We start from the raw sequence: 11,561 nt of genomic DNA on the forward strand, positions 1-11,561 counted from the left end.
GAAGTCCGATGTTTTTGCGAGGTCGTTCACATTTCCAATTAAATGCGACTTGAATGTGACTCCAGTGTGAACGTTAAACGGCCCGAAAGTGTCCCACATGTGCACTGGAGACACGACAACATCAACCGCAGTGAGCGTCTCTGTGTTTACGGAAGTTGTCCAAACATGGACGCAGCATCGAGCACCTGGAGATTTTAAAGTTCCTCTCGTACCGGAGCCAGAACATGAACAACTTACTTGTTTTAAGGAGGAGATTGAGAAGGAGAAGGACGAGGTTTTTGGCTGTGGTGTTTTGTTGGACAGCGGCAGCGACGTCTGTTGAAAGGAACATGTGGATGTGGAGACGGAGCCAAGAGTGGTGAGTGGTGATGTGCTTCACTTCAGTGACACAGAGTTCATGAACAATTTTCACCTACTTCAGCGCAGAATAGTGACGTTTGTGTCTTGTTGATAACGTGTAGGTGGATGAATGCACTTTGGCCGTTCAAACTGAAGTCTCATGTCAAAAGATCAGATATGCATCAGTTTCAGGAGCACATATCCAAGTGTCCTGGGTCACATTTGAAAAAATCAGATCTGTGTGGTTCAGACTGACATTAAAAGATCAGATTCAGGAACATAGAGGCCAAAAAATCGGATTTGGGTCACTTCAGGCTGCAGTCTGAACGCAGCCATGCATTTATGCATTTTTATTAGCCAAACTTCAACCACATGTCATAGTAAGAAGTTTGTTGCCGACAGCAGCAGTCGCAATGAAATATGAAATCGCACTTATCAAATGTCAGGCCTCAAGTCTGAGACAAGACTGAGTCCAAGCGCCTCCAAGACTGAGACAAGACCGAGTCTAAGCGCCTCCAAAACCGAGACAAGACCGAGTCCAAATGTGGTTGAGTTCAAGACGAGAGAGACCAAGACTGTAAAAAAATGGTCTTGAGGCCGAACTTGAGACCAAGACCGATCTAGAGTACTACAATACTACATTGCACTTGTTAGGATAAACAACTAAGCTTAGGTGGTGTATAACTACTGCTATGATGTAACTGATGTACTACTATATTTTATTATTGTACTATTAGAATTCACTATACAGTGACCCACAAAACAGGAACTAGATCACAGATGAGGGATGCAGAGATAGTTTCAGTTCATGTACAAGATATTCTATTTCTATCTACAGTGTTGGGAAGGTGACTTTTAAAATGTATTCCCCTACAGATTACAGATTACATACCCCAAAATGTAGTTTGTAACATAATCCATTAAATTACTTAAAGTGAGTAACATAATCGGAATACTTTGGATTACTTGATTTGCTGTAGAGAAGCAAAGACGAGGAAATCAGAACGTTAGATGTTTTGTCTGATAAAAGAAAATAAAAAGGCCAGACTTTACTGAACCAAATTAAAAATATTATTGATAGAAGAAGAGGAGACATGATCCACACAGCAGGATTTAGTCCTGTTAAATCCTGTTTGAGACATAGTTTAGACCTGGTTTTAGTCCTGGTTTAGTCCTGGTTCAGTCTTGGTTTAGTCCTGGTTTTAGACCTGGTTTAGACCTGGTTTTAGACCTGGTTTTAGACTTGGTTTAGTCCTGGTTTTAGACCTGGTTTTAGACTTGGTTTAGACCTGGTTTAGACCTGGTTTTAGACCTGGTTTAGACCTGGTTTTAGACCTGGTTTTAGACCTGGTTTAGACCTGGTTTTAGACCTGGTTTTAGACTTGGTTTAGTCCTGGTTTTAGACCTGGTTTTAGACTTGGTTTAGACCTGGTTTAGACCTGGTTTTAGACCTGGTTTAGACCTGGTTTTAGACCTGGTTTTAGACCTGGTTTAGACCTGGTTTAGACCTGGTTTAGTCCTGGTTTAGACCAGGTTTAGAACTGGTTTGGACCTGGGTTTGGACCTGGTTAAGACCTGGTTTTAGACCTGGTTTAGTGTCCGGCAATGAATGGAATTACCGGAAGAAAACCAAAACAAAAAGGGGTATTGCCCAAAATGTGAAAACAGTAAAATACCTCTATGTAATCCATTTATTTCAACAAAGTAACTGTAATCCAATTACCACTCATTGAAACAGTAACTGTAACTGAATACAGTTACTCATAATTTGTACTCTGATTACGTAACTTCGGTACATGTAATCTGTTACTCCCCAACACTGTCTATCTATATTTCTCATCAATTAACTAAATAGTGCAAGGACTTATTGATGGGGACATGCTGATTCACGACTCCTCACCCTGATCAGAGCAGTGAGACGCTCCTGTAAGAGGAGTGAGATGAATCCAGGGGATCCTTGTCACAGTCGGATAAGATTGTGCAACGTGCCAAGAGGCCTGTCTGCACCAACGAAGAGGCACCAAGTCTAAACCACGGTCGCCTCCCACTATAGTTTGCGTATAAAAATTATTGTATAGGTGTAAATATTGAGTCTCTGCATGGGAACGTCAGCACAGACTCCTTGTACAAGTATAACTTTTCTAATATTGGAATAAGTAAATTATCTGGACTATTTCTGTTTCAAATGTCATTTTTTGTCTAAGCAGAAACTCGCTTATTTTCCTCAACACAATATGACACAGTAGACCCTTTATTTGTCCCAAAATGATAAAACTCCAGTGTTACATCAACAAATTATAACAGCATTACAATCAAAACCAAAATGTTTTTAGATTGAAACTGTTTTCCATTTTCCATTTTGAAAGTCTTGGTCTCTTCAGTAACAAAAGTCAATGAACCTGATCAGAAACACAATTACCGTCCAAACTCCGAGGGCACAGGACAAACATCTGCTGAAAAGAGCTAAATCATGTCAATAAAAACAGGTTAGTGACAGGGAGGAGACATGTGACATGGGAGGAGTCTGAGAACAAGCAAACAGTGGTAAGATGGAGTTTACAGTCGCCTCGGAGGTACTTTTACTGCGTAGGACTACTGCAATGACAGATGTGTGTACACAACATTTATTACCTGTCATTAACGAGCTGTCAGCAAGTGTGAGCCAGAGGAGGGGGTGGAGGCAGCTGGAGGAGCAGCAGCGGTAGTAGTAGTAGTAATTGTAGTTGTAGAAGAAGTGGTAGAAGTAGTTGTAGTAGCCCAGTAGTAGTGGTATTAATAGTAGTTGCAATAATAATAATAATAGTAATACTAAATAGGTCAGGACAGGACCAGTGTTGGGGAGTAACAGATTACATGTACCGGAGTTACGTAATCAGAGTACAAATGATGAGTAACTGTATTCAGTTACAGTTACTGTTTCAGTGAGTGGTAATTGGATTACAGTTACTTTGTTGAAATAAATGGATTACATGGCGGGTCTAAACTAGAGCTTAACCAGGTCTAAAACCAAGACTAAAATCAGGTCTAAACTTGATCTAAACTAGATCTAAGCCAGGTCTAAAACCAGGTCTAAAACCAGGTCTAAAACCAGGTCTAAAACCAGGTCTAAAACCAGGACTAAACCAGGACTAAACCAGGACTAAACCAGGTCTAAAACAGGATTTAACAGGACTAAACCATGCTGCGTGGACCGTGTCTCCTCGTCTTCTATCAATAATATTTTTAATTTGGTTCAGTAAAGTTTGGGCTTTTTATTTTCTTTTAACAGACAAAACTTCTTATGTTGCGATATCTTTGACTACAGCAAATCAAGTAATCCAAAGTATTCAGATTACATTACTCACTTTAAGTAACTTAATGGATTACATTACAAACTACATTTTGGAGAATACATTTTAAAAGTAATTTTCCCAACACTGGAGAGGACACACAATAACAGTAATGAGGAGAGGTTGTATGTGGGGGCTGTGAGGAAAAGATGTGTTTGGAGCAGTTTTTTTGAAAGTGTTTAGTGAGTTTCTGATGTGAAGGGGACAGAGTGGCTGACGTGGCCACGGCAAAGGCTCGTTCCCCCAGGGCTTTGATTTGACTGTGGGTGTGAGGAGGCGGCGGGAGGGATGTTGGGACAGGATGAGGTCTGTGAGGTGTGGAGGGGTCTGGTTGTGGAGAGCTTTGGAGATGATCAGAAGGATCTTGAAGTTGCTGCAAAACAGGGGTGATGTGGGTGAGCGTGGGTGAGGAGGCGGGCGGCAGAGTTCTGAACATGTTGGACTTTTTGAAGGTCAGTGGAGGGAAGTCCGTAGAAGAGGCTGTTGCAAGGCATGAACATCCTTAAAGTTTTCAGTCTTGTGCTATTTTGTGCTGCAAAAAGTTTCATTTGTGCTGTTTTAGTTTTTGAGATATTGACAATTCATTTATAGGTCAAATTAGGATCAGCCAGTCCCCAGGAAGCTTCAAAATGCTCTACAACAGCACAACATGGAGTCAGTGTGCTTCATTTGTGCAGTTTTGTGTTACTAAATGTTTGGTTTGTGTGACTCTGGTTCTTAAGATATTAGCAGTTTTATTTTGAACCAACACTGAAAAAATGGTCTGAGAGGAGTTGCTCAAATTGCAAAAAAATACAATAATAACAATAACATGGCTTTTTTACATTTCTCTGTCCAGCATGTTTAAATCTTACAAAGGTCACTTGATTGTGGTGGATGTTAGACCTGCAGGTTTTAATCAGGTTGAGGAAACATGACTTTATTCTAATCTGTGGTGAGGCTCCTCCCTCTGGAATTCTCCTCCCCAAAACTTTTGGAGGGAAAATTCCAATGTAACAGGACACAGGACAGATCCAGGAGCAGAGACACACAGTGTGGAGCAGGAGGATTATGAGAACTGATCTGGAGGTGAGACTTTTCAAAGATTTTATTTGTTTCTCTGGACTAGAATGTCGTCATTGTTAAAACATGTTTGTGGTTGTTTTATTTGAAATTACAGTTAATGTAAGGACTCTTTGAAACAAATTGTCTTTGACTGTCCATCTACAAGAGTGTGACAGTTGTATCAGATGTGAATGTGTTTGTTCCAGAGTCGTCTACAAACACAGAGTGACGTCCAGAGCTCTGCTGGAGCTGTGGGGAAGTTCATGAATGTTACAGCTGATGTTTCAGGAAAAAGGAAGATGTTTGAGAACCAACAAAACACAGACCACAGATGAACAAAGTAAGTAAACCAACTAAAATGATTTTAAAAGAATTTTTTCAAAATGTAACTTCTATTGAAACAGTTTTCATGTTTCTACAGGGTGATGTGGCACTAGGAGACTTTATACCAGATGCCCTCCCTGTTACTGTGTTTAGAGGAAGAAAAGCAGCACATGGTGAGTTTTGTTTCTGCAGATACACTTCTAATGTTCTTGTTCTTCTGTTCTGGTCCATTATTGTAGTAATAAGTACTTTAAATGTATTTAAACATGTACAACAGAGTAGATGATCAGAATGTGATCATCATGTGTTATTCTGTGTCCACAGAGACCAGAGCTTCTTCACTGGAATAAATCTTCACACTGTCCAGCTCCAAACTGTGTGTCTCTGTACTTGTGTGTCTCTGTGTGTTTGATTCTGTTTAAGACAAAACAGAACTGTGGAAAACTAAAGACTGTTTTTGTTTTCTTTTACAGAATTAGATCAATTCAATTCAATTATACAGACTTATACATTTCATGATAAGGTAACATAAGATAAATCTGCATATTCAACATGATTGATCAAATTTCTCAAATGTTCAAAGTAAATCTGTCAGTTAAAAAGTTTCTGTAAGAAACAAGATCTGAGTCCAATTATGAAGTGACAAATTTATGACATGAGAATGTTAGTTTCGGGAAAATTAAGTAAACATCAAATTTTACGGAATTTTAAAAAAAAGCAAAGCCTTTGTTAATGACAATAAAGTTTTTTTGTTTTCCTTATTCAGCAGTCTGAGTGACCCTTTATTTCGCTACATGTCCCCTAAAATGCTCTGTTCCACAGTGCAGAGTTGGGACTTTGGACAGGTCACAGAAACTCGAGTCAGACTTGAGACTTTTTTTAACTTGAGAAGACTGACTTGGGGACTAAGACTTGGGAGGACTTGGACTGAAGGTCAGTGACTTGCAGTGTTGGGAGTGTTACTTTTAAAATGTATTCCACAGTTAAAGATTACATACCCGAAAGTGAAAATCAAATTTGTGAGTACCAAATTTGTGAATTGTCAGTTACTTAAAGTTACAGTCAGATCACTACGGTTGATAATAGAAATGAAAGGAGCTCTGTGATACAGCAAAACAAGCTCCATCATTCCTCCTTTTACCCGTTATTGTCTGACTTATTATTTACACACATGACATGTTGTTGAACAATTCCATCTTAAGCTAAAGTCTGGAAATCTCAATGATAAACGTGATTGTTTGTTTATAATGTTGTTACAGATCTAGAGTTGTGTTTTGCCTTATTCACACATGTTTGAGTGACCCTTTATTACTAGTCTGTGTACATCTCCAAAGCTCAAAATGCTCTGTTCCACCTCGTGATGTCATGTGGCAGAGGTGGGGACTTCCAGGTCGTGACTTGGACTCGAGTCAGACTTGAGTCACTATTTTTAGGACTTGAGACTTGACTTGATAAAATGGACTAAGACTTGGGACTCGACTTGGACTTGAAGGTCAGTGACTTGCAGTGTTGGGAGTGTTACTTTTAAAATGTATTCCCCTACAGATTATAGATTACATACCCCAAAATGTAGTTTGTAATGGAATCCATTACATTACTTAAAGTGAGTAACGTAATCTGAATACTTTGGATTACTTGATATTGTCATGCTTTTTAAAACTACATGAATGTAACAACCACATCCTGAAAATTATTTTTTGTTCCCTTCAGATTGTCTGTTGAGCCCAAGTCTCCATGAACAGACTTTTGTTTTACTGTAGAGAAACAAAGACGAGAATCTTAACATAAAATGTTTTGTTTTGTCTGCTAAAAGTTTATAAAAAGTCCAATCTTTCCTTAACCGTCTTAAAAATATTATTGATAGAGAAATGATTTCAATATGAGATCACTTTAAATTATGTCCACCTACTGTTAAGTGTCGTATTGTTTACACCTGGTTTTAGTCCTAGTTTAGTCCTGGTTTAGACCTGATTTAGTCCTGGTTTAGTCCTGGTTTTAATCCTGATTTAGTTCTGTTTTAGTTCTGGTTTTAGTCCTGGTTTAGACCTGGTTTACATCTGGTTTATTCCTAGTTTAGTCCTGCTTTAGTCCTGGTTTTAGTCCTGGTTTTAGTCCTGGTTTAGACCTGGTTTAGTCCTGGTTTAGTCCAAAATGGGAAAATATTGCTGTGTAATCCATTTATTTCAACAAAGTAACTGTAATCCAATTACCACTCATTAAAACAGTAACTGTACTTGAATTACAGTTACTCTGATTACGTAACGCTGGTACATGTAATCTGTTACTCCCCAACACTGGTGACTTGGGACTTGACTCAGACTTGAGGCCTGTAACTTGAGAAGACTTGAAAAAAATATATGGTTTTAGAAAAGAAAAAAAATTCAGTTGATAAATGCAGTGCTGAATTTTACAGGAACAAACTGGAACATGTCCCTCCCACTTCTGTTTAGTACTTTGGATGAAACTGAAGTACTATGATGTGGTATCCTCAAATGTACTACAGTAATATACAGCACAATACAGTACAATACAGTAAAACAGAGGAAATTACAGAGAATTACATGACAAAATAACTGTTATTTAGCACTTTTATTTATTTTTTATTTTTTCTGTTCTGACAGTAATGATTCGCTCTAAGATTTAAGAAATGTATACAATTACTCATGTACAAAAATACCATGACTTTTTTAACAATTTAGTTTAAAAATCATATAAATTACAAAAATCTAAGCTATATTTGGTACTTTGGTTTAAAGACTTGAAATGACTTGACTTGAACTTATGACCCAGTGACTCGAGACTCGACTTGGACTTGCTTGTATTTGAATTGGGACTTGACTCGGACTTGAGGTCAAAGACTTGAGACTTACTTGAGATTTATAAAACAACGACTTGGAGCCGCCTCTGTCATGTGGTGGTAGTTTTCAAGTTCAAAACTGGTTGATTAGAGCTGGGCAGTTCATCCAAATGATTTAAGGTGTATGGAGTTTAAAAACACTGTCAAGCACTTCCTGTATGACCACATGACATCACAAGGTTGAACAGTGTGTTTGAAAGAAGAACTCGTGCTAAATCTGCAGGGATTGTGTGTTGGACATGTGAAAATGACAAAAATCAAAAAACACAACTCCAAGTCTGAATTTTATGAGAAAACATTTTAACATAGATCAGAAATAACATAATACTGGCCTTTAAAAGTTAAACTGTAGTTGTAGTGGTAGAAGTAGTTGTAGTAGTTGTAGTAGTTTAGTTCCAGTTAAGGTGTGTTGTTTGTGAGTGTGGACACAGTCTGTATGTCTTGTGTCTTGAACGTGGTGTTGTCATCAGTGGTTTGTCTCCACAGCTGTACTGAGCACAGAAGTGTGTGGAGCAACAAATGCATTCGCGTGTGTGCGTGTGTGTGTGTGTGTGCATATATGTGTGTGTGTGTGTGTGCGTTTGAGCAGATGCCAGTGAAGAAGAGACTGGAGATAGCACTGTTTGTACTGGACCAGAGCCAAACTGTGAGCCCATGAAACTTGCATGTTTTTCTCCCTCATGATGTGCACACAGACACACACGCACACACACACACACACACACACACACACACACACATTACATAGATCATGCACTGATGGGACGGGTTTTTGCTCATCCCTGCAATCAAGTCATTATTCACTCTCTCTGCACTCTCAGTAAGCCCCTCCGACCACCACAATCACGCAACTCCAAACGCACTAAAAACACATAGTCTACGTTCAGACTGCAGGGCTTAATGCTCAATTCCGATTTTTTTGTGAAATGCAATGTTTTTGTGAGGTCATTCACATTTCCAATTAAATGTGACTTGTATGTGACTCCAGTGTGAACGTTAAACGGCCCGAAAGTGTCCCACATGTGACACTGGAGACACAATGACGTCAACCACAGCCAGCGTGCTCTGTGTTTATGGAAGTTGTCCAAACATGGACGCAGCATTGAGCACCTGGAGATTTTAAAGTTCCTCTCGTACCGGAGCCAGAACATGAACAACTTACTTGTTTTAAGGAGGAGATTGAGAAGGAGAAGGACGAGGTTTTTGGTCGTGGTGTTTTGTGGGACAGCGGCAGCGACGTGTGGAGACGTAGCCAAGAGTGGTGAGTGGTGATGTGCTTCACTTCAGTGACATGGAGTTCATTAACAATTTTCGCCTTCTTCAGCGCAGAATAGTGACGTTTGTGTCTTGTTGATAACGTGTAGGTGGATGAATGCACTTTGGCCGTTCACACTGAAGTCGCATGTCAAAAGATCAGATATGTATCGGTTTCAGGAGCACATATCCAAGTGTCCTGGGTCACATTTGAAAAAATTGGATCTGTGTCATTAAAAGATCAGATACAAGTCACATTGAAGCCAAAAAATTGGATTTGGGTCACTTCAGGCTGCAGTCTGAACGCAGCCATAAATGCATTTTATTTTATCTGTTTTGAACTGTTCTTGCTGTGCACTTCACCATTTCAGACAGAAAAATGCAGCGGTCTCGCTTTTTTTTTTCCAGAGCTGTACGTCTTACCCGTATAATTATGTCTTATTTGACATCTGTCTCTTGCTCTTTTTTGCTACTTGTTTAGAGTTTTTTTTATTACCATTTACCATCATCATTTTTAGTCTTTGTTATTATATTATATTGTGATGTGTGAGCTCCTGTGTCCAAATCATTTCTCTTGTGGATCAATAAAGTTTGTCTAAGTCTAAGTCTAGATAAATTGGAATCTATAAGTGTCTGAGTTGTGATCAGAGTCTTGATGTTCACATGGCCTCGGTACAATAATGAACTCTAGCAGTGGTTATACAAAATAACTGAGCCTAGTTATTTAACCTAACAGTGTAAACACATGACTCCCACACACAGGCAGGGTGAGTGAAGTGTCTAGTCCAACGGCACCACAACAGAATGCACTGGTCTAAATTCACTGGGTTCTTGAACAATGGACAATGTCAAAACAGTATGAGCCGAGTGCGAGCAGAGCAGGGAGAGGAAGTAGAAAGTGTAAAAAGGAAGTTCAAAATGACAGAAGGAACAATGAAAGGAAAAAAAAGAGAGGGATGGGTTTGTGCAGAGATCCACTGATAACAAGAGAACAAACAACATTAGGCTGTTGTTTTCCAAAGCAAAGAGCCCAGGTCAAGCCCATAGTCAATGATCCAGGCTTTCCCAAAACATGTAGGAATGACCTACTGCTTGCTTTTTCAGCTCCTTCCTTTTGTTCTGATAACAGATATATAGTGATAAGAAATGTCTCAAGTTAGCATTTAAAAGAAAGATTTCATTGTAGCAACCAGGCTTTTTTATTTAAGTATCGATCAATCTGTCTGTCATCTGTAATTACTCAGATTTTAGCAGCGTTGCACTGGCTTTCAGTTCATTTTTGAGTAGATAGGGACAGCCCGGAATTTTGGACATAGAACCTCATTTCCTAGTGAGTCAGAGGCTGTGTTCAGACTGCAGCCTGAAGTGACCCAAATCCGATTTTTTGGCTTCTATGTTCCTGTATCTGATCTTTTAATGATCAAATGCAACCCAGGACACTTGGATATGTGCTCCTGAAACCGATACATATCTGATCTTTTGACATGTGACTTCAGTGTGAACGGTCCAAAGTGCATTCATCCACCTACACGTTATCAACAAGACACAAACGTCACTATTCTGCACTGAAGTAGGCGAAAATTGTTAATGAACTCCGTGTCACTGAAGTGAAGCACATCACCACTCACCACTCTTGGCTCCGTCTCCACATCCACACGTTCCTTTCAACGGACGTCGCTGCCGCTGTCCCACAAAACACCACGGCCAAAAACCTCGTCCTTCTCCTTCTCAATCTCCTCCTTAAAACAAGTAAGTTGTTCATGTTCTGGCTCCGGTACGAGAGAAACTTTAAAATCTCCAGGTGCTCGATGCTGCGTCCATGTTTGGACAACTTCCGTAAACACAGAGCACGCTCACTGCGGTTGACGTCATCCTGTCTCCAGTGCACATGTGGGACACTTTCGGGCCGTTTACTGTTCAAACTGGAGTCACATACAAGTCACATTTAATTGGAAATGTGAACGACCTCACAAAAACATCGGATTTCACACAAAAAATCGGAATTGAGCGTTAAGCCCTGCAGTCTGAATGTAGCCAGAGTGTTGGAGACGTGTGGAGACACTTTTTTAAATATTCTAGGGTGACCATATTTCTGTTTGTGAAAACCCGGACACCTTACCGAGGGTGAGGGGTGGGGCCTCGTCACTGAGCTACTCTCACCTCGCAAACTGTGCACATGGCCTCCCACTTGTCGACTGGGACAGAAAGCATGTAATTTCAAGTACAATCATTGTTAAATGCACATTTGCGCTTCGGCATGTTGCAGACTGACCGACTGTTTGTGTCTGCTCGCTCCTTCTGAGTTACAGAGAGCTACAAGAGCCACTCAATTTAATGGCCCAATGAAAGATACCCGTTTTTTGCATCCCAGGACAGGACGCAAACAGACATGTCTGGGGAAAAATGGATGTTTG

At 39.8% G+C, this 11,561-nt stretch overlaps 1 long non-coding RNA gene across 1 annotated transcript; it reads left to right on the forward strand.

Annotated features, from left to right (window-relative positions):
- Positions 1-4,581: 4,581 nt before the first annotated feature.
- Positions 4,582-5,209, forward strand: LOC129409360 (uncharacterized). The gene is made up of 3 exons (XR_008632367.1): positions 4,582-4,736; positions 4,919-5,052; positions 5,134-5,209. It is a non-coding gene; the product is annotated as an uncharacterized LOC129409360 (long non-coding RNA).
- Positions 5,210-11,561: the final 6,352 nt, after the last annotated feature.

Source organism: Boleophthalmus pectinirostris, unplaced genomic scaffold (assembly GCF_026225935.1).
Source record: "Boleophthalmus pectinirostris isolate CB_2022bp ecotype Guang Dong unplaced genomic scaffold, ASM2622593v1 HiC_scaffold_2, whole genome shotgun sequence".
In the NCBI taxonomy this organism is placed as follows: Eukaryota; Metazoa; Chordata; class Actinopteri; order Gobiiformes; family Gobiidae; genus Boleophthalmus; species Boleophthalmus pectinirostris.